Genomic DNA, 18,860 nt, shown 5'->3' with positions numbered 1-18,860 from the left:
ACCGCCGCCTCCTCTGCTGCTCCCGCTGCTTTTCCTTTCTGCACCGACAATAAGCTTTATTTGAGATCATCGCGGGGAGATCTCTGAGCCAACACGACCCTTTGCTGAGCTTAAGTACAATAAATCCTACATGTGATGCTGTAGCTCAGTGTCCCATGGCAACGTATCATCATCCCCCCCCTGCTTTATATCTCCATCTATGATGCAGTGCTAATGCCACAGTCGAATCTAGACTGCAGATCCCAGTAGATCTGCGCTCCACCGCTGGGCTTAATGGGGCTAGGCAGAGCTTATTCACTATTTATGTCACTGGGGTTCTCCTGTAACACGGTAAAGAATAATAGCCCCCTTCTGGACTTTATTCCCACAGATATGAGTTAAGCGTTCCACTGAAGCAAAGGCCACTTTTGATCTCAGGTTTTTAAGTCTTTATGTTGTGTTGGCTGCGTCCCACTTGACTAATGAGAGCTGTGGGAGCGGCTGCTGGCTGTGCATTAGATACTGGATATGCCATTACACACTGTGTGGCCTCGAGTAGCCGGTTACAGTAGTTAATTGATTGTCTTTTGAGTCGCAACAGCTTGTTTGTCTTTGATGTCTCGCACAGGTCAGGACTGATAAATGGAGGAGTTATGCCAACGGTAGCAGGCGTGTATATAATGGCAGAATTCCACCGAACCCAACATGCTCTGCATTTCTGCACGGCTATCTTTGGGTAAAACACGCTTGGGAATCTGCGTTCGGTATGTTTGCAATGCGCGGCGTGTTCTTAAGTTCTTAATGTGTGTAAATGTTTGTCCTCCTTTTGTGAATGATCGCTCTGTTGTTGGGTTTGTGGAACTGGCATCTTTTGGGCTTTCAGCAGCCCGTTAAATATAGATCAGCCCAGACGTACGGTGAAACATTAGAAAAAGGTTTAGCTCGCTGTAATCGCTCCTCCTGTTTATACTGGCCGATAAGTGCAGCGTCTGTGTTTTTCTGCCATATTTTCCATGTTTTTGTGTCGAAGTAACAAACCAGGACAAGTGTTGAGAGAAAGCTGGAGTGGGCTTCCTGTAGCAACCCGGTTCTGACTGCGGTCAACGGACGTTTCCTTTGCTGTGTGTCGTTCCCCGCCTGTCTCACTGCTTGCCTGTCTGTCTTCAGCCGTCTCCAAAGGGTCGTCCACTAATCAGATGATTGGTGGTTCGATCCCCGGCTCCTCCACTCTGCATGTCCATGTGTCCTCGAGATACTGTGTGAATATGTATGAATGGCACCATGTCGGCGAGTCCTCAGCGTCAGCCTCGTCTCTGTGATGCTACGCTCTCCATCCTCCCTCTGTTAGCCTGTTACCGTCTTTAGATCCAGCTCTGCATCCCCGTCTCCTCCTCCTCACTTCAGCAGGGATCTCCAGTCTTCACACAGGGAGTATACTAACGCGCTGACAGCTGCTCTCGAGTGTAAACAAGAGTGCTCTGGCTTTTTTCTGAACGAGAAAAAAGGCAAATCACTGATCTCCATAGTTTGCACACAAACAGACGGAGACTGATAAAAACACAGTGAAGAGGTCAGAGCTACTGTAACGGATTTGTCTGGCAACATCACGGAAGGAATAATTAAACGTGTTCTGTACCTTTCACGTGATCTGTCTGTGAAATCTCCTCTGTGGATGTAGGAGCACAGACTAAGGTCGCAGCACCCACAGGAGCTCCACCGGTCTCCCGAGCTTCGCCGACTCGCAGCAGCTGGTTCACCTCCTCTGCCTGTCGCTCATCTCTGTCCTCGTCTGCCCTTCGGTCTGTGTACTCCTTTTTCCTGCAGACTCCTGCTCACAGCGATAAGTTCTCATCTACACGGTCAGAACCAGCTGAGCTGTCAGCCTCTTATACAAGCTTCACTTTCTGCATTCCTGCAACAACTGTCCACAAGCGTTACGCTGCAGCCTAATTCGTGGCTCTCGGTTCTCTCGCTCAGTACTGGACCAGATTCAAAACTTCTTGTCCACATTAGAAAGCGAAGTTACCTTTTAAAAGAATCCCTTTCCCAACGTGCCTGAGAAATATCTGAAGGGGATTGTTCCTCCACTCAGCAGCTCAGCAAAGAGAGATTTCAGAAGATGTCCTCTTGATTTGTGTAACTCAGGCTGCTGAAGCTTCATTTTAACTACGGATAAGCATAAAAAACACGATGGAGGCATTTTATCTTTTAATAACTGCTGAGCTGTTTAGTGGCAATACAGCTGCCTCGGTTACCCTAAGAGAGTGTGTTACTGCTTCAGCAACGCCTAACTGCACCTAATGATTTTCTCCTTGGGCTCTAATGATTTGATTCGAAGGAGACGCCTTCAGATTACTTGATAAATTACTTTTAATGATGATTAATTGATTATTAAAGCAGCTCTCTGATCGATAAATCAACTAATTGGAGCATTCGTTGCCGTGTGTGCCGCGTAAATGTTTTTAATTTGACCTCACAAAAGTGGAAAAAGTATTTTTACGACACATTCTGGGCCGTCTTAAACCACATGAAGAAGAGATCTACGTACGAGCTTGTTATGTTGATGGATTTTCTTTTTCCTAGTCAGTTCTTTTGGCTCCAAACTCCGGCACTATCCCCTTTATGAGTACCCGCACTCATAACCTTTAGAAGAACTTCTCCTTTGAGCCGCAGTAAAAATAGCTGCAGCTTCACATCAGAAGCTTGTTGGTTTAACAAAAGCTGCAGGAAGAAATCAAAATGCATCACAGAGAAAAGGTGATATACTATAATAAGCACCTGTTCATCCAGGCAGGTGTGTTTCTGGAAGGTTGCATTCCTTCCCCTATTGTGCACACGCCTGCATGCACCCGTACTGTAAATGAAACGCACAGTGTGAAGTCAAGCGTGCAGTGTCTGTCTTCTTTGTTCGTCTCCTTTCTTTTGGCTTCCTCTGTTCGGTTCAGGACGCGCAGGGGTCAGAAGTCACGTTCTATGAGGCAGAAGTGAAGTAAGTGTGTGTGTGTGTGTGTGTGTGTGTGTGTGTGTGTGTGTGTGAGCCTGCAGAGGTGAACTTAGGCGCACTAAACCCCCTCTGACCTTTTCCATAGGAGTGTTTCTGTACACACGTTTGTCTGTGCTTAATGCATAAGATGAACTTTAGCTGGAATGTTTTGTGTATGTTGTTGTATTTTGAACACGGGTTCTGTCCCGTACCTGATCGAACAGGACTGTCTCGATGTGGTCGATCCTCATTCTTGCCCCACGTGGAGCGGCATATCTAAAGCTTCCCCTTAAGGGCTAAAACTGCTCAGACGAGATCTAAGAACTAAGAGCACGCAATGTTCTGTTTGCCGAGAGGCCTTTGATCCTCCATAGGTTTTAACTAGAGCACACCTGAAGTTTGACGTGTTTGTCGTACTAATCTAATGACTCTGATGACTTTCACTTGCTTTTGGCATTAACAGGCGTACACTGACACAACCATTAAATATTAGTGTTTTAGCAGTTTCTAATACAAAGAAACAACTTTATTCTGTATGAATTCTCTTAAAATGACGTTAAAATGAAGGTTTTCATACTTCATGGCATATTTTTACGATCTTCTACTGTCATTCACCGTAAAATATTTTATAGCGTAGACAAAAGTCATGAAGTTAGTCACCAAATACATAAAAAAACTTTAGAAAAATAAGAACAAGTCTGACTGTAGCTGTAAAAACAAACAGAGGTTGTGAATTCTGCTTTTATTTTGTAGGAGGAAGCTGTAACTAAAACATGCGACACAGTTCATTGCTTTGTTCTGAACTTATTCTACGTCAGTGTTTCTCAAACTGTTGACACTTTGTAAACACTTCAGAGAATATTCGTCTCTCCGTGCACCGCCATCATGACAGCGTCAGGTCAGGTTTATTCATAATACGAGGCTGTTTTGTTGTTGACTGTTGTTGAATCCTGAACAGAACCAGAACTTTTACCTCCTCTGACTCTCTCACCATCACTTTTATCTTAAAAAACTTATTTCAAATTATGCTCCTGCGATCTCACAGTGGAACTACTTTCATTCACAGTGTTAAGGTAGTATTAAATGTTACTAAATTCATTTATTGAGGATGGATATATATTTTAGAGATTCCTCTGCATAGCAACAAAGTAAACACACTGTACCACAGACCAGAGATCTCGTTTATACTAGAAAACCTTCTTATTGTTGTGATGACGATTTTGATCATGCCACAATTATATTTTTATATTATGTAGTCTTACACTCTGATCATAAAATAATAATTGAATATTAAAATAAAATAAATTAAATCATTTCCCGCTCGGATTATTAAAGTATTTCTGATTCTGATAACAACAAATACTCAGGATACTTTTATAGTATTGTTTGTTTGTATTTTTAAACTTTGCATCAACAGGATCACATTGATAAATGTGATGTTAGAAGCTGAATGGACACGTGTTTGTGTGCCTCAAGGACAGTCATGAACACACACACACACACACACACACACGTCTTTGTTAAAACCTGTGTTTTGCTTATTGTTGTTTCACTTTGATGTTTGACCTTCGCCGCGCACGATGATGCATGTGCAGCGTTCGACACCTGAATCCTGTTTTCACCTTCGTCTGCTGAAAGAGGTAAAAAAAAAAATTCAGCGTTGACCTTTTTAAATCTGGATTTAACGCGATGTGGAAACTTCTGTGCACATGCACAGAGAGCGGGCTTTATAGGGAAGCAGGAGACGCTTTGTGTTTCGCTGTTAAACTTCTCAAATGAACAATATTTGGACTTTAAACTCCTGAAGCCTGTAAAAAGTATTTTTATGTCCTGAATGTTTAATATGTATAATGCATGTATTTTCCACGGCTACATCAAAAGACAAATTAGCGTGGGATCATGGGAGTTGTTGTTTGTCCCAGTGAGTTACTGCAGTAAAACTCCAGATTTCTGTGTTTTAACATGACTGGAAACATTTTACATGCAAACAAGTACATGCTCGATAAAATATATAATATATGCGGAGCATTTTTTGGCCTTTTTAATGCCGAAATGTTTCATATTTCACCTTTAAAACATGTCGAGATTCCTTAACAAAAGCAGTATGGTTCATTCTGTGCCCTACATATCTGAACCTGCCTGCAGTACAGTATATAGTCCGTTCACATGGATCCTATATATCCTAACGTGGACGCCTAACGATCACACGATCACACATACTTCAGCAACCGCAGACACCCTGCCGTATAGCCCCAACACTTTTTTTATAGAGCCTACCGGATCATTACACGGATTCCGACCCACGAAGGCAGAAACACAATGCGGAGGTGGCGGTGACGGGCTGCTGACAGCTCGCTCCAAGCCCCCCCTTTTTTTTTTTTGCCCCGTTAAGGATGCAGGACGCCAGCTCGGTTTCTCCAACCTTTGCCAGATTATTGTGGCCACACGCTTGATTAGAAAAAATAAAAATGTGCGAGAATTAATGAGGCGTTGAGTTTTCCTACCGCGATGTGCTTCTTTGACTCTCTGAATCCGAACATTCGGGCCTTCAGCTGAAGAAATAAGCAGTTGTTGTGCACGGGAATAAGCACTGTGATGAAGAATCGTATGTCGACGCACCCCCTGAGGCGTTTGCAGGACAGGTGGAGCCTGTCTGAACATACATGCTGTTCCCTTCACTCTCTCACCATCATGATAGATAACATAAGATTTAAAGACGACACGTTCAGGCAGCAGAAAATTCCTCCTGGCGTCCGTCCGGCCTCTTTCTTTGTTTCTGAATCACAAACACGTTATGTATGTATGGACCGCCACATGGACACAATTTCCCTCAACTTCTTTTAGGCAAACACACACTGGCGGCAAACTCCGGATGAACTCACACACACTGCAGAAAAACAACCCTCTCGTGGACGTACGGTTGCCTCAGGACTGATTCTCGGTGTGCTCTATCTGTGTGTGTGTGTGTGTGTAACATCCATTAAAAGAAAACAAGGAGAAAGCATGGAAAAGATGAGATGATTGAGTAACTGTTTCATTTTTTATTCCTCTGGGATGTTTGCAGAGAAAACTCTAAACTCCGCGCTCTGACAGTCTTGGCTCCCGCCGCGTTCTTCCACTGCTTCTCTTCTCCCGCCGTCGTGTTCTGTTTCTTATCACCGCCCCGCGTTTACGTCCTCTTGATCTGTTCTGACATCGTTCGGATAACAAGTGAATCTCCGAGCTGCGAGGAGTGTTTGTACTTCTGGACGCGCTGCATGTGTACAGCGTTCATATGGGGGCAGCTGTACCTTGTGTAAGTCTGTTGTATATGACTAGGGCTTGGCACTAATCAGATCCAGGACCACACAGGCACTCGGGTTGAAGCCGGCGGGAATCGGAGGGCCCCAGGCCCCTCGGTACCCCGACCAGACTCTCTGCCAAGAAAACGACCTTCCAGCGTGTTGGCTTCACATTTTGGGCCCCTCCTTCTTCACCACCTTCTCCTCTTTCATACATTCTGTTGCATCCAGTCAGGGGAAAAGATTGAGATTGTAGTGTGTTGTGGGGGTGTTATGGGGGTGTAGTTATGGCCCAGGGGCCTCATCAGGCCCTCGTAGGCTTCATTACACCCCTGGGTGGGAGAGGCTGGATGTAAGCATGTTGGTCCTTTGTGAATACGTGTGTCTGTGGTCTCTTTACAGTACGTGTTTTATTGCTCATTATGGAGGTGACAGAGATGTGGAGATGAATGGAAAGGCTTGAGGGGGCGTAGGGAGGTGACATGGAGCATGGAGTGTACATGTGCAGGTTTGTCTTAAAAACATCTGTACGTTACAGTTAAAGGAACAGCTCCAGCTCTGCGCGTAGATCTGAACTGAACATTTCGTTTTCTCTCTCCTCACTGAGACAGAAGTGGAAAAAAAAATAGAAATAGCTGCTCAAATCCGAGGTTAATTAACGAAATCCTCCGGGCGTGGTTCAGATTTTATGATTTCAATTTGCTTTAAATAAACCGGAAGTCAGACAACGTGCAACGTGACACACCAAATGCACAAAAGCTGTTTGTGCAGGAAGGTTTCACTCACGTCTCTGTCGTCTGTAACATGAAAATATGAAACAGCAGCAAAGCAGAGAAGCATGCTTTTATTTTGAAAAGTTAAGGTACCTGTCTCTTCCTGGAGCTTCAGGCGCTGTGCTGGCTCATCTCCAGACCCGGATGTGTCCTCTTTAGCTGGCCTGAATAACACTCCTCGGTAAATCAGGTCCGAGTGTCCTCTCTGTGGTCGCCGGGTGTCATCCTATACATACCAAACAGGAGGCCGGTCAGCTCCATGTGTGCACGGCCGCATGCAGAGCCTCGGCCTGATGTATCTAGGCCAGACGACGTCGCCCCACGCTGAGCGCGAGCACCAAATAGAAAGGTCAAGTTAAAGTTCAAAGAACAACTTGCTGTTTTTTCTCTTGCCAGTGGCTAAATTTGTGCCCGTACAGGAATCAGTGCATGCTTACTGGGCTGATAACCAGGCTGCTCAGCCTCATAGGACCCCCCCACCAACCCCCACCCGTGTATCCTGGACCTCCACCTTCAGCCCGGACTCCTGCATGTCCACGGTTTCATAGTTTGTCCTGGCCGTGAGAGACGGAGACACACAGACGTGCTTCAGTAAAGAAACCAGGCGAGACTCCATCTTTCTCTCTCCCCTGATGGAGCTCCACCAGCTCCACCTCAAACACACAACCGTCCCAATTTGTTGAGGCTTTTGCTGTTTTGCTTGATAAATTTGCACATATTTATTTATATCATTTTATTTGTGCCCTTGTTTATTCGCCTGACGCGAGTCTGGTTTGTTTTATTTGAGCTGAGGCTGGTGCCTGGATCCCAGCCCTGTTTGTAAACTCACACAAACACACACACACACACACACACACACACCGAAACACACTTGTGGCTTGTATAGTGTAACGCCGCGTGCACGTGCGCACACATGCAAACAATTTCTGTTGTTTCACAACCACTTTAGGGGACGTGAATCTGTGTTCTTTTATGTAAAACAAACAACGTTCAACTCATTTAAGAATCAATGCTCGTGGGTTCTAACACATCACAGCAGCTGCTGAGTGTCAGAGTTTCTGCAGCGTGTGTGTGAACGTTTAAAGAAGATATGAAACATGACACGAAATGTGTTAAAAGGGCAGAAAATTAATAAATGTGCACTTGTATAACTGAAGTTAATACTTTCCACAGGTCCTTGAAATCCTTGAAAGTTCCAAGCCTTTGTTATCATTAAAAATCTCAGTTTTTAACCTCCACGTGAAGCCACAAACTGCAGTTCCTCTTGTCGTCCACTTGAGGCTGGCTCCAGAAGTGAGTCAGTCTCCATAAGTCCTCATGTTACAGCAGAAATAAACATGTTTACAGCCTGGTACAAAAAACAGTTTTGGTCTCTGTAGCTAATTTCCCCGTTCATGACAACTGTACTGAGGGTGAATTTATATACAACTCACCTGTTCACATTATATTAAGGCTTAAAGTTATGCAGGATTAAGAGCGTCCACCGATGATCCACGTCTTTGCTTCGTCCTGTGGGTGACCTCTTTATACTGTCATTGGTCGTCACGGTGATTCATCTTGATCTGCTCTTGGATTTGGTGTGGATGTGGGTTTTTTTGTTGGGGAAACCTCCGTCAGGTTGTTTTGACTCTTTCAGTTTTCATTTCACTCAGCAGAGTTGTGTTTTGCGGGGTTTTTTCGGCGCGTGTGTTTTGGTAGCAAAAACAAACATCTCCTTCCTCGTTGGGTAGGGGAAGCGTGCGGGCTGTTGACAGTCTTTCATAAACTTGTCCTTGCTGTGGCCTTGTTTTGTTTCTGGGGGGGGGGGGGGGGGGTTTCCCTGTCGCTCCATCTCTAATCTGGGGAAAAGGAGATCCACCCTCCACCCCCACGAGGCTGTCGGCGTGGCGACTGCACCTGAGAGAGATGAAGTGAGGGGAACACGAGGCAGGGCCGAGCTCAGTGATTGCCCAGATTGCTGGCACAGTTGGACAAAGTTACCCATGCCGTCACACTCACATGGTGTGTGTGTGTGTGTGCACACATTGGTGGTGCAGGTTAGGCTCAGGGCCCAGACACACACACACACACACACACACACACAACCTGTCCTCTCGCCTGCTATGTTAACAGTGCCAGCTCAATCTGCCTAATGTTGGATACACTAACACACACACACACTAAATGGAATTCCCTCCACTGCGAGCTCGTCTAATTATACCGCTCGCACATGCTGACTCACACCACACACTCACACCTTTTCTCTCTTTCTCAGAATGAAATGTGGCGTGACTGCTGCCTCCAAACATTTGGACCCACACGGGGAATCAATCACGGAGGCAGAAGCAGAACTTCCATACGTGTGGCTGCATCTGAAATCAGGCCCGTTCTCTCTTCAATCTCATTGTTTCTTATAGTTTGTGTTGAATCTGTACAAACACGTCCTTTATTAAAGAGCCTGCGAGTTTTATTCCAAAGTAATCTGCACTTAATAAAACAATGAGATCTCTCTTTATCGCCGTGTTGTCACGGTTACACTTCCATTAGCTGTGAGGAAATGAACAAGTGTCGGGGGAAGTGGCCATCTCCAGGAAAACAATCGGGAAAGCACACAGCCTGCAACACTTTCACACAGAGGGCACTTTTTTCTCTCTCTTAAGGTGGGCTGAGGACCAAACACAAGGTTGTGTGTGTGTGTGGAAACGTCACAGGGTGAGCGGGGGGTTCAGGAAATGCACATTTAGCTGAACAAAAAGCCGAGCGACCTGCAGATTGTTTGATCTGTCAAAGTAAGAAACGCTCAGCGTTCGGAGCGACGTCCACCTTAAGGAGAAGACAGAGAGAGAGAGAGGAAAAGAAAAAACTGCCAGTGGAGGAAAAGAAAAAAGAAAAAGAGAAGTGAGCTGGATTTGTTTTCCAAATGCAGTCACATTCTTGGCAGCACCTTCGCTTGTCCTTGCCAAAAGAGGGTGGGAAGAGGAGGGATGAGAGAGGTGGAGAGAAAGAGCAGATTGTTTTTCTTTTTTTTTTCTTCTTCTTCTGCCGCACAGATTAAAAGTTTATACGTTAACATTATAGACGTACTTTAACCCTTTGGCCTGGGCTCGCTGTATAAGCAGACACGTGTGGGTGTGTTATCTTTTTCCGTGTACATTGCTCTTGTTAAAGTATACATTGCCTCATTCGCCCCCAAACTAGTCACAGAACGTCCGGGGGTGTTATTCCCGCTGCCTTCAGCCCGGTTTGACTGTCTGTGTCTGTGTGGAGCTTTTCACAAATAAATCCAGCATACTGCGGTTCCTCTCTCTCCCACCTTCTAGATTAACTGTCTTTAAAATACATAAATAACAGCAGAAGTATTAAATTATGTTACATTCTCCCGACCCCAGACCTTTCAAACATTCATGATGACTACACGTCACTGTGCTACTTCATTATCCAGCAACAAAAGTCTGAAGATTTTCAGCTTTTCTTTGTTTTATATCAAAACAGTTTTTGGATGGTCAGTCGCAGCTTAATCATTTTTCAGCCTCTTCTGACATTTTAAAGGTTGAACAAGTCGTCTAACTCGAACGGCAGACCTCCGCAGAGGTGTTTTGTTTCTGCAGATTCACCACGCGTGTGTGATGAACTCAGTTCTTCTCATGTTGCATTAAAATCAGGGCAGGACAGCAACAAAAAAAACATGCAGCAACCTCTTAATGACTGAAATAATAATCAGCACATTCATTAACAATGAATACAAGCCTTAGTTGCAACCTTTTATATCGTCTATTTGCAGCGTTATATGGTGCACAAAGACGACATCAAGACAGATAAAACTCAAACTTTATTTATTTATACGTCACCTTTCATGCAAACATGCAGCCCAGAGCAAAATAAAAATAAAACATGCATCAGTAAAATAAATAAAAACAGGCCGTGCAGTTATAAAATGTTCTGATAAATAAAAGCCTGTTTAAGAGCGATTGCACGAAAATGAAGCAAACATTAAAAAAATACACTAAAATGATAAGAAGTCATTTCTAATGTGAACAAAGGCGATAAAAGATCGTTAACATTTATTTTGTTGTTGTAACGAGGCCATAAATGAGCGACTCTGTAGTGCTGGGAGCCAGGCGGTGTCGTTATTCGCCCGTCGTGCTCGTATGCAGATGTCATGTGTAGATTTATGTCTTCCACTGATTGGTCCCCATTGGTGCCAGGCGCCGTCCGTCCAGCTCTGCCTTGCCTTAGCGGTGCCACGCTGGGCCTCCCCCCCCCACTTAAATAACTCCGAACTCTGCAGTTCTGCTCAGAAAACTGTGGTCACTGCGTAACTACTGGGTGTGAATGTCTCTTCTGGGTAAACAAACGATTTCAAAAGAAGAGTGTGTGTGTTTGTGAACCAGCTCATCGTTACATATCCAGCTGCTTTCTTAAGACTCTTCTGTGCTTGTTTTACCTCTTTCAACATCTTTGTCTCTGTCTGCCTCTGGGGCTTTGCTGCAATCATGGGTGGACTGTAAGACAATGGGTACCCTGGGCACAGACATGCTAAAGGCCGCCCGGCCTCCTACGTAGGACGAGACACCCACACTGAAAGAGACACAAAAGTGTTTTTGTAGTCGTCGTGTGTGTCTTTGTGATGAACTTTGCGGTCGCTCTGTGTCCCTGCAGTTGTTTTCCATCTCTGTGTGGTTTGTTTGTAACTCTCTGCTGTCACTCTGCATCTCTTCGTGGTCATTTTACGTCCCTTTGTAGAACTTTTTAACGTCTTTTTGAAATCTTGACAGTCCCTTCAGGGTGTCTTCCACCTGGACGAGCTGCAGCGTCGGAGAAATTTCGGCATTAATCAGGGAACAAAAGTAGTCGACGTGACACAGGCTTCGGCTTTCCCAGGGGTTTTGTTTTACAACCTTATCATCGTCTTTATCATTATTAGTTTTGAAAGCGACACACAGACGACGGGAGCGACGTGAAGACGGATGGAGTCAGACTTGAAACAAATAAAATGGTGAAAGGGGCAGATAAGGTGGAGCGATTGTTGGCAAAGAGAGAATTATAGCATGGTGCCACGTGGCCTCGTGTACCCAGCGTGTCCTATTTGCACTTGGCCGGTGCAGACGTATCTGTATACACACACCCAACATGCATACTGTACATGTCATGCAAACAGTAAAAGAAACATACTGTTACCAGCAGAGTCAGGGTTAGGACACCGTGTTCCCGTTTTCAGAGACAGCACTGTGTACTATATAAAGGCTCATACTGTACATACACGCTGTAATGAGTTGTTGTCATTACAAACATTCCAATTTCCAAACTGATGTCGCGCTTGTTGTTTGACATTTAAATTCAGGTTACGTGACATGAGGACTACATGTGCACATACATGACACGAGCGCGGCCGATCTCGAAAAAAAGCTCAGCGTCAAAGTAGGTCAAAGTTCAAACCGTTTGAAACCAGAGATCCGTGTCACAGCATTTTTTCTCTCCTCTCTCTCTTTCTCGAGCGGCTTCTTGTGTCAGGCGCAGAGCGCTGCTGAGTCAGGCGTTAATGCTCCCACCGTAAGAAATAAACACAGGCGGTTAGTTTGGGAGTCTTTCGCGAACGCAAATCACAACTCGTGTCCGCACATGCACGAGTTGAACATTAACATTTTTCTGCATGCACGCGTCTGTGTTTGTGCACACTCAAGGTCACGTTTAGAAAAATGGGCATAGAGATAGCATTTAGTCACTTTGCCGTGACCTATTAGCACCTATTAATAATCCCCTGACAGTAATTATCCCGGCGAGGGAGCAGGCAGAGACACAGCATGAAACATGATCTCTTTGCCTTTGACTGCAAGCGACCCTAGGGTACTAACACTTGCCTCACCCCCCCACACACACACACACACATCCACCTCCATTTCCTCAATGATCAGACTGCGTGCACCACATCAACAACTTGGCCCGGCCCTGTTCATTACTTAACCACTAATTGCCCGGGCCACCCTTGGGAGTTGGGAGCGCTGACCCCACGTCTGCTGTCACGGTGTGAATTCTAACAAGGGTTCTCCTCAGGAGCTTAAGGACTGAACTTTGCTCGCTGCAGCCGAGCATGCGTGCACCTCCATCTTCTCCTGCACCGTCGCTGAGGTCGCATTAAACCTGCACTCATCATATTGTAAAGAGCCTTAAGAGTAAAAGAAATAAAACATTTTCAGAGGAAATTAGCAAATCTGAGTCGACGTGATCTGCTGCATGCCAGGACAAGCCGGCAGCTGCTAGAAGAAGCACGTAGTCGAGGTATCTCGTGGACTGGGGTGCCCCCTCTTTTAAAGTCGATGACTCGAACAGATCAGAGAGCACAGCGTGAAAACACAGTCACGTCTAAATTGACTGAAATCTGAAAGAAGACGTGCAGACGGAGGGAAAGGAGGAAGTCAACGAGAATCTGCTGCAGTTAACGAAGAAAGTTCGTTTCAAACAAGTTTTCTGCATCTTGTGTTTATATGCACGTCGCTCTGTAGGTTAATTTGCACACCCGCTTTGCCAACTAGCAGTGTGAACGAAGCTCCGCTCTACGCAACCAAAGATCACGACACTGCTAACTGTAGGCGAGAAAGTGTGATGCGCCGTCGTGTGCCGCCAATTAGCGCGGCTCGTTAGGAGAGAGTCCTTTTGTCCGCTGTCGGTTTGCTAAAGGGCACCTCAGCGGTGGTGATGAGGGAGGGGGGCCGTGTTGTTTCCACGCTCTGGGGATTGCACCATCTCCCTGTGTACTGTTAGCGTGCTGCCTTTTTGTTGGATGTGTTATTTATACGTGTCCAGAACCGTGTTTGATTCTCGAAGCCGTGATTTCAAACACAACAGTTGCTTCCAAACTTGGAAGGATGAATTATGCAGCGCACGTCCAAGGCTACAAATATGAAAATCTGCCCTACATGGGCGCTCTTCCTTCCCCCGTGCACGTGATACATGCTAATGGTATCAAAGCATCTCTCGTGATGCTGAGCTCAGCTGCTAAATATTGTTCCAGCGCTCCTTGAATTGATTTCTTTCTATGAAAGAAGACTCAAACATTGTAACGAACGTTTCACATCCTCATAGCATATACTAAAGAATTTATCCACCTCTTTTTTCTCCTCACTTTCTGAAGAGCAGAGGGACATCGATCTCTTTGCCCTGGAACGGCGGAGAAAGAGAGCGGGTCATGTTTAATTAATTCTGAGCTTCTCCGGGCATCAACATGCATCCACCAGTTATTCTTTTGATGCATTTTAAAGGCTGCATTTCAGAGCGCGCAATTAAAGGTGAACCCCGCTTCAGGGGGGAAATGCCAGTTTTCTCAGGCCCAATTAAAACTTGGAAGCCGTCTTGGAAGAATCGAGGTGCATGTGGCTGAGCCATGTGAGCTGCACTGTGTGTGTCTGCATGTGTGTGTTTGTGTGCGTGTGTGTGTGTCTGTGTGTGTGTGTGTGTCTGTGTGCATGTGTGTGTTTGTGTGCTAGATAATATTGTGAAGAATCTGAGAACTTTGATGTTGGACTGCTTTTTAAGCATTTGATTGCAAAGCATTCATTTGATTGAGTCCGACTTCTTGAATGTGTCATTGCAACTTTAGTCGAGACATTGTGTCGTGCATCACAAATACTGAAGCTTGATTATTAATGTCTGTACCCGTCTGTTTATCCCTGTTCATTGAGGTTGAAGGTTAAAGTATGCCCTTTAATTTGACTCTATATCTGTACGACGTACTGTTCATGAACTGATGAGAGACGGAGATCTTTCAGTCGATGTTTCTGTACTTTTTTCCTGCTTTTAAGCTGTTTTGGGTTTTATCAGACAGACAATAGTCGAGATAAACAGCATCTGTTAAAAGTCTGGCTAGTTCCAAAACGTGGACGTTGGGCGACACCTTAGCTCCTGAGCCGACATTGCGTCCCCATTCTTTCTTTTTTTTTTTTGCTGACTTTAAGAGCGACCTTTCAAGTGTAAAGCAGAGCAGTGATTTTTAGAATAGAAGAAAGTTTACCATGTCCCAACAACCCTCTAGTCAGGTCAGCCTCGTGACTCGTGTCCTCGTACTCTTTATATCAGATGTGGCACTTCTCAACCTCATGAATTAGTTTCGTCATTTCTTGCAACGTTTCCGCTTTGATTTATCCGGTTGGAGATGGAGCAAATGTCTCAAACGTAGAACCAGGTTAGGACGTGTCCATCCAGAAAAACTGAAACAATCTGACGTTGTGAGGTCCATACCATGTGACTGCATGCCAGGATAGACCTTTTTTTTTACCCGTTAACAACATTTTGACTCGTTACAGTCAAGTGACGACCTCTGTGGTTTGAAATTAACTGCTGAAAACTGAAGTTTAGATGAAGTCACTGTCACGCCGTCCATCCTTCATGCTGTCATTGGTTGAAGCCGGAGTAACCCAGGTGTAAATATTAACATTAACGTTGGTCCTGTTCCATTCCAGGCCAGTAAGCGAGCCCGAGACCCGGCTCACCTAAATGGAATGCGGCTGTCATTAATGCTCTTAATCCCAGCCGTGTTCTTCCTGCTTTGACAAGCCAGCGTGTCTGAAAAAGGGTCTGTTGAATTCACCTGGGGGGAACGATCCGCTCTCACATTACCTGTCCGCTCCTCTGCTTCCTCCTCTTTTCAAATTAAGACTCCACATGATTTGTTCCTTCGATGCGATCTCCGCATTAGCTGTATATTCTCATTTTATCGCTCATTGTAATGCAGAGACCATAAATGGTGGCGTAATAAATCCGTACGATCCCAGACGTTTATCTATATATGTACGTATAGCGCTCAGAACCAGCTGAACGCTCTAAATCTGAATCCTGTTCTCTTCCTGTTATTCGTCTTCCGCACCTGATAAGTGGCTTTATTTTGTCTTTGTTCCAGCAGAGCCCTAAATCAAGCCTCTTTTTTTTACCTTTCATCGACTGTACCTCGCTGTGCCGCTCCATAAAGCACTGTAAATTATTATCTCAGTCTCGCTTTCTTTCTCACTCTCCCTCCTTATCTCGTCTCGCTTTCAGTGTCTCTTCCTCGGCCCGACTATGCCGTGCACTCAGATTCCCCAGACCACTTGACAAACTGTATTTTCATGCCCTGACCTTGAGTGGATATTAATATGAGCATAACATCCTGGGTGGGAGCAAGGGCGAATGAGTACATACAAGGACACAGTAACTGAGAAGGAATGCATACGGCCTGCAGAGCGGGAGAGAGTCTCCTCACGAAGACTTATCAGACTGTCTTTGTTCTTCTTCTCTGCGTACATCCATGCAGTGTTACGTGGTTAATGAGCGTGTAAAGAAACAACCAGCACCACACTACGTGAGCCTGTTTAAAGAAAAAAGGAGGGAAACGTCTTGCACTCAGTCAGCAGCGATCCACAGAAGTTGCCTGCACGTCTCCTCAGAGGTCAGCTTACTGCCCCCATGGGGGAAAAAAACTCACCAAGAGGCTCGAAGCTTGGAAAAATATGCATGACAGCTGCAGCATGGTTGTAGTTTATGTTTCATGAAAAAATGAGCAGGAGAAATCGTGCCCTCCTTCAGCCTGTTGTGACCCAGCAGCCCGGATATCTAAAGTTTTGAAGAGGCAGAGTCATGAAGGATGTTTTTTGTGTCATTGGTTCTTTTATTCGCTGCTACTTAGAATTAATTTCACTTGCTTGCTGAAACAATGGCCTCCCTCTTTTGACTCGGCGTGATAAACAACTCCGTGTTTGTGCTGCAGAAACAAACAGCAGCTGAGGCCTCGTGCCGCTTCGCAGCAGCAGTCGACGTGATGGAGAGGAGAGCGTTGATAAAGCACACTCCATCAACGGTGGACCTCTGGGTTTATGTCATCGCCGTCCTCTCCGGCGTCGCGCTAAAAGCCGGTCCTGCTCGGGTCGACTTTGCCACAGCCTTGACTATGAATGGAGCGTGTCTGTGCTCCGTTGGCAGCAGCTTGTTGTGGAGATGACGTTTGTCTTTGTTAGAGGTGCTAATTAGCTGATGTACAACACAATAACGTCCCCGTGTCACTTCACGACGTTTCTCATCTCGACCTCTCGACGAGTTGTGAATAAAAACATTCACAATGTGACGGCCGCTTCATAAACAGAATAAACAGAATTCATTCAGTGCTTGAAAGTCAACTAACGAATGCTTTTCAACTTGGCAGATATGAAATTATTTTTATTAATCAACACTGGTTATTAAAGTGTATTTTATTGTCGGGCTGTAGGTGACTCGTTATTTTAATCATCACTGTTGTTAAATTATTTTTTAATCATTAAAATAATCACTAAATAAATTCTCTTTACGCCTCCAGAGAGTTTGGAAACTAAAAACAATAAATGTATTAATATCTATAAATAATATGAAAGGTAGAAAAACAGTAAATCCTCGTAATCAACCAGCTCATGTTTGAAGTTAATTCTAAAGTTTTTTAGATATTCGCAGATGTAAAATTTGATGTAAACGATTATTACTTCTCCTCGCTGTCACACAGATTTTATTCCGCGGTGTGAATCAGCCACTTTCTGCTTTAATCTGACTCCCGCCGTAACGTCTACGTAACTGCAGAAACGCCTGTTTTCCTGTTCGAGGAATGTTGTTTTGAATAAAGCCTGTAATCGCTCTATTAGCGGTGAAAGCAATAATAATATCAGTCATGTCTAAGGACATTCTCATGCCCTGTATCCCACTGTTCCGGATTAGAAAGGCATTGAGCCAGGGATTAGCAGAGGGAAGAATGAAAGCCTTCCTTGGACAACCGAGCAACGCAGAGGCAAAGGCTAATGGATCAAGACCCTCTGAGCACTCACACACACACTCAGCTGCTCATCTTAATGCTCTTAACCCGGCGCCAGAGCGAGGTGACGTCCCATCGACAGTTTTCTAGAGAGTACCCAGAAGCAGCAGCAGCAGTCAGAGGTTAAAGTTTCCTCTCTGACCCTGCAGGTCATCATATCCAGTCTTAACTCGGTGTGTGACACGGAGGAATTTCTCTTGTTTTGTGCGTATCCATGCACGTCATGTGTTGTAAGAAGATGAGTGTGTGTGTGTGTGTGTGTGTGTGTGTGTGTGTGTGTGTGTGTGTGTGTGTGTGTGTGTGTATCCAATGACTTGAATTAACCCGTTAAGCTCATGGTCATTTAAGGATGAATGAAAGAGAGCAGTTCACGTCTTCCGCTCGATTAAAGACAGTTCAATCGTCCATATTCACATTTTTTAGACATCTTGAAGTCAGATCCACTCGTCCTCCTCTCAAAAATCGCCCTCCAGACTCGAAGCAGCTAGTATTTAAAATTTGTGAAACTGCTTTGCAGCTACAGTTTCTTCAGATCGCCTTTAGGGATTCCTGAATTCAGAGAGATCAGCAGAGTTCATTGTTGTTCTGTTAGGCTGACTCAGTTCACGTGATGCATGGACTGAAAACTAAACTGCGTCCTCCCATCAGTGTTGCTCAGTTTATTCTGGTTCTGACCTAACATTGAACGGTTGTTGGGCTCTTGTCAGCCATGACCCGGCCGTCTTTGGACGCTCTGCAGAGACACAACATGCAGCTTTGCCTCATAATGTCTATTGTACAGATGAATAACTGTGTCGAAGCCAGTACAGGGAATAGATTGGAGAGAGTTTGTTGATGAATGATAAAAAAGATACGTGTTTCCACGACAGAGACAGTTTAACGATTAATCTGTGGATTATTTTCTCGATTGCACAATTACTGATGAAAAATGCTCATGCTCATAAAGTATTCACTTTTTTTTTGGCAGTTTTGCTTGAAAAGAAACGACACAATTAATCTGTGAGTAATTAATTTCATGCAGATGATGGATTGCTTTCAGCTGCAGAGACACTGTAATCTGACTGTCC

The 18,860-nt window shown here is 44.9% G+C and overlaps 1 protein-coding gene across 10 annotated transcripts in view; it reads left to right on the top strand.

Moving 5' to 3' along the window:
• Positions 1 to 18,860, top strand: part of LOC104929205 (thyroid hormone receptor alpha-B) — a 188,901-nt gene that overhangs the window by 139,902 nt on the left and 30,139 nt on the right. Inside the window, exon 1 of one of the 10 annotated variants that reach the window (XM_027289795.1) lies at positions 16,392 to 16,410. The exons of the other annotated variants lie outside the window; for them this stretch is intronic. The gene's annotated coding sequence lies outside the window, so the exon portion shown is untranslated. Of the gene's footprint in view, positions 1 to 16,391; positions 16,411 to 18,860 lie in introns of those variants that run through there. 10 annotated transcript variants of the gene reach the window in all.

The sequence above is a fragment of the Larimichthys crocea genome, chromosome XVI, assembly GCF_000972845.2.
Source record: "Larimichthys crocea isolate SSNF chromosome XVI, L_crocea_2.0, whole genome shotgun sequence".
NCBI lineage: Eukaryota > Metazoa > Chordata > Actinopteri > Sciaenidae > Larimichthys > Larimichthys crocea.
The sequence above is the reverse complement of the archived record's forward strand: the minus strand, read 5'-3'. Positions and strand labels throughout refer to the sequence as shown.